Genomic DNA, 5000 nt, shown 5'->3' with positions numbered 1-5000 from the left:
CCGGCGATTTTGTTCAAGGAAACAGAGTATTGGCGCTCGGCTACTGTGACCGGCTTTGCGTACATCGTGCCTCGGCTGTGGGTCTCGGATCCAGGATCCACTCGGATAGGTTTGTAGAGGTGGATGTGGTCTACGATCGGGTATAAGTGTCCCGGCTGTGCGTTGTGTTTTCGCGGAGATATGGACCTCGCAGACCGGCGATATTGTCGCTCGTCTTTGGCTGTGATTTTGTCAGAGTACGAAGATCGGCCGACGCTTTTGAACTACGCGCTGCATCGGCTGTGGGTATCCGTTTATAGGAGTGTCTAGATGGGTGGTTAGAGGACGTCGGGGTCTACAATTCGGCATAAGTATCCCGGCTGTGCGTTGTGTTTTGGCGGAGATATGAACCGCGCAATGTGGCTACTGCGACCTATTTTGACCGAGTCGTGCATCGGCTGTGAGTGTCCGATTGTGGCTCAAACTCCACAGGTCTTTAGAAGTGGACGTGGTCTACTATTCGGCGTAGGGGCCGAGTCTGTGCGTTGTGTATTCGCGGGGATATGCACCGCGCAAACCGGCGATTTGGTTTAAGGAGACAGAGTATTGGCGCTCGTCTTTCGCTGTGATTTTGTCAGAGTACGAAGATCGGCCGGCGCTTTTGAACTACTTGCTGCATCGGCTGTGGGTATCCGTTTATTGTTCTGCATGTATGGGTGGTTAGAGGAGGTCGGGGTCTACAATAGGGTATAAGTGTCCCGGCTGTGCGTGGTGTTTTGGCGGAGAGATGGAGCGCGCAAAACGGCAACTGCGACCTACTTTGACCGCGTGGTGCCTCGGCTGTGGGTCTCGGATCCAGGATCCACTCGGATAGGTTTGTAGAGGTGGACGTGGTCTACGATTGGGTATAAGTGTCCCGGCTGTGCGTGGTGTTTTCGCGGAGATATCCACCTCGCAAAACGGCGCTTCCGTTTAAGGAAACAGAGTTTTGGCGCTCGTCTTTCGCAGCGCAGCCCAGTAACGTCCCCTACCTTAAGAGAGTCCTCGTTACTCCCGCCGTTTACCCGCGCGATATGGATCCTGGTTCTGGATCTCGCATCCAGGATCCACTCGGATAGGTTTGTAGAGGTAGACGTATTATACAATTAGGTATGAGTATCCCGGCTGTGCGTTGTGTATTCGCGGAGATATCCATCTCGCAAAACGATATAAAAACGGCTGTGATTTTGTCAGAGTATGAAGATCGCCCGGCGCTTTTTGTCAGAGTATGAAGATCGGTCGGCGGTTTTCAAATACGTGCTGCCTCGGCTGTGGATACCCGTTTATTATTCTGCTTATATGGGTAGTTAGAGGACGTCGGGACCGTGGATTCGGTATAAGAATCCCCGCTGTGCGTTCCATTTCCGGGTAAATATGGACCGCGCAATATGGCCCCTGCGACCTACTTTGACTACATCGTGCCTCGGCTGTGGACCTCGCATCCATGATCCACTAGGATAGATTTGTAGAGGGGGACTTGGACTACAGTTAGATATAAGTGTCCCGGCTGTGCGTTGTGTATTCGCGGGGATATGGACCTCGCAAAACGGGTATTTCGTTTAAGTCTTTCGCTGTGATTTTGTCAGAGTATGAAGATCGGTCGGCTGTTTTCAAACACGCGCTGCCTCGGCTGTGGTTATCCGTTTATTATTCAGCTTACATAGTTGGTTAGAGGACGTCGGGGCCGTGTATTCAGTATAAGAATCCCCGCTGTGCGTTCTATTTCCGGGTAGATATGGCGCGCGTAATATGGTCCCTGCGACCTACTTTGACTACACCGTGCCTCGGCTGTGGACCTCGCATCCAGGATCCACTCCGATAGTTTTGTAGAGGGGGACGTGGACTACAACTGGGTATAAGTGTCCCGGCTGTGCGTTGTGTATTCGCGGGGATATGGACCTCGCAAAACGGGTATTTCGTTTAAGTCTTTCGCTGTGATTTTGTCAGAGTATGAAGATCGGTCGGCTGTTTTCAAACACGCGCTGCCTCGGCTGTGGTTATCCGTTTATTATTCAGCTTACATAGTTGGTTAGAGGACGTCGGGGCCGTGTATTCAGTATAAGAATCCCCGCTGTGCGTTCTATTTCCGGGTAGATATGGCGCGCGTAATATGGTCCCTGCGACCTACTTTGACTACACCGTGCCTCGGCTGTGGACCTCGCATCCAGGATCCACTCCGATAGTTTTGTAGAGGGGGACGTGGACTACAACTGGGTATAAGTGTCCCGGCTGTGCGTTGTGTATTCGCGGAGATATGCACCTCGCAAAACGACGATTTCGTTTAAGTCTTTCGCTGTGATTTTGTCAGAGTATGAAGATCGGTCGGCTGTTTTCAAACACGCGCTGCCTCGGCTGTGGTTATCCGTTTATTATTCAGCTTACATAGTTGGTTAGAGGACGTCGGGGCCGTATATTCAGTATAAGAATCCCCGCTGTGCGTTCTATTTCCGGGTAGATATGGCGCGCGTAATATGGTCCCTGCGACCTAATTTGACTACACCGTGCCTCGGCTGTGGACCTCGCATCCAGGATCCACTCCGATAGTTTTGTAGAGGGGGACGTGGACTACAACTGGGTATAAGTGTCCCGGCTGTGCGTTGTGTATTCGCGGAGATATGCACCTCGCAAAACGACGATTTCGTTTAAGTCTTTCGCTGTGATTTTGTCAGAGTATGAAGATCGGTCGGCTGTTTTCAAACACGCGCTGCCTCGGCTGTGGTTATCCGTTTATTATTCAGTTTACATAGTTGGTTAGAGGACGTCGGGGCCGTGTATTCAGTATAAGAATCCCCGCTGTGCGTTCTATTTCCGGGTAGATATGGCGCGCGTAATGTGGTCCCTGCGACCTACTTTGACTACACCGTGCCTCGGCTGTGGAGGTCGCATCCATGATCCACTCGGATAGGTTTGTAGAGGTGGATGTGGTCTACGATCGGGTATAAGTGTCCCGGCTGTGCGTTGTGTATTCGCGGGGATATGGACCTCGCAAAACGGGTATTTCGTTTAAGTCTTTCGCTTTGATTTTGTCAGAGTATGAAGATCGGTCGGCGGTTTTCAAATACGCGCTGTATCGGCTGTGTGTATCCGTTTATAGGAGTGTCTAGATGGGTGGTTAGAGGACTTCCAGCTTGACAACTGGGCATGAGTATCCCCGCTGTGCGTTCTATTTCCGGGTAGATATGGCGCGCGTAATATGGTCCCTGCGACCTACTTTGACCGCGTCGTGCCTCGGCTGTGAGTGTCCGATTGTGGATCACCCTCCACATGTCTTTAGAGGTTGACGGTGGCTACACGTCGGCATAGGTGTCCCGGCTGTGCGTTGTGTATTCGCGGGGATATGGACCGCGCAAGACGGCGATTTGGTTTAAGGAAACAGAGTATTGGCGCTATCGCTGTGATTTTGTCAGAGTATGAAGATCGGTCGGCGGTTTTCAAATACGTGCTGCCTCGGCTGTGGATACCCGTTTATTATTCTGCTTATATGGGTAGTTAGAGGACGTCGGGACCGTGTATTCAAAATAAGAATCCCCGCTGTGCGTTCCATTTCCGGGTAGATATGGCGCGCGTAATAGGGCCCCTGCGACCTACTTTGACCGCGTGGTGCCTCGGCTGTGGACCTCGCATCCAGGATCCACTCGGATAGGTTTGTAGAAGTGGACTTGGACTACAATTAGATATGAGGTTCCCGGCTGTGCGTTGTGTTTTCGCGGAGATATGGACCGCGCAAAACGGGTATTTGGTTTAAGGATTTTTCGCTGTGATTTTGTCAGAGTATGAAGATCGATCGGCGGTTTTCAAACACGCGCTGCATCGGCTGTGTGTATCCGTTTATTATTCATCTTATATGGGTGGTTAGAGGACTTCCAGCTCGACAACTGGGCATGAGTATCCCCGCTGTGCGTTCTATTTCCGGGTAGATATGGCGCGCGTAATATGGTCCCTGCGACCTACTTTGACCGACTCGTGCCTCGGCTGTGGAGGTCGCATCCAGGATCCACTCGGATGTGTTTGTAGAGGGGGACTTGGACTACAATTAGATATGAGTGTCCCGGCTGTGCGTTGTGTTTTCGCGGAGATATGGACCGCGCAAAACGGGTATTTCGTTTAAGGACATAGAGTTTTTCGCTCGGGTTTTAAAGCCGTGATAGGGGCGAAGCGCTGAAGGTTCCAGCGCTTCTGTACTTCGCCTATTACGGCTGTGACCCATTTTGGTAGGGGGTAACCAAGCCACCTTGCACACAATGATAGGAACAGACTACCCAGTGTATACTAGGGGATAGGAGCGAAGCGCTGAAGGGTCCAGCGCTTCTGGCGGTTCCCCTATGCTACAGCCGTAGTAGGGGATATGAGCGAAGCGCTGAAGGGTCCAGCGCTTCTGGCGGTTCCCCTATGTTACAGCCGTAGTAGGGACGAAGCGCTGAAGGGTCCAGCGCTTCTGGCGGTTCCCCTATGCTACAGCCGTAGTAGGGGATATGAGCGAAGCGCTGAAGGGTCCAGCGCTTCTGGCGGTCCCCCTATGCTACAGCCGTAGTAGGGGATATGAGCGAAGCGCTGAAGGGTCCAGCGCTTCTGGCGGTTCCCCTATGTTACAGCCGTAGTAGGGACGAAGCGCTGAAGGGTCCAGCGCTTCTGGCGGTTCCCCTATGCTACAGCCGTAGTAGGGGATATGAGCGAAGCGCTGAAGGGTCCAGCGCTTCTGGCGGTCCCCCTATGCTACAGCCGTAGTAGGGGATAGGAGCGAAGCGCTGAAGGGTCCAGCGCTTCTGGCGGTTCCCCTATGCTACAGCCGTAGTAGGGGATAGGAGCGAAGCGCTGAAGGGTCCAGCGCTTCTGGCGGTTCCCCTATGCTACAGCCGTAGTAGGGGATAGGAGCGAAGCGCTGAAGGGTCCAGCGCTTCTGGCGGTTCCCCTATGCTACAGCCGTAGTAGGGGATAGGAGCGAAGCGCTGAAGGGTCCAGCGCTTCTGGCGGTTCCCCTATGC

The sequence above is a fragment of the Anarhichas minor genome, unplaced genomic scaffold, assembly GCF_050575085.1.
Source record: "Anarhichas minor isolate MPS153535 unplaced genomic scaffold, ASM5057508v1 ptg000191l, whole genome shotgun sequence".
NCBI classification, from domain to species: domain Eukaryota; kingdom Metazoa; phylum Chordata; class Actinopteri; order Perciformes; family Anarhichadidae; genus Anarhichas; species Anarhichas minor.
The sequence above is the reverse complement of the archived record's forward strand: the minus strand, read 5'-3'. Positions refer to the sequence as shown.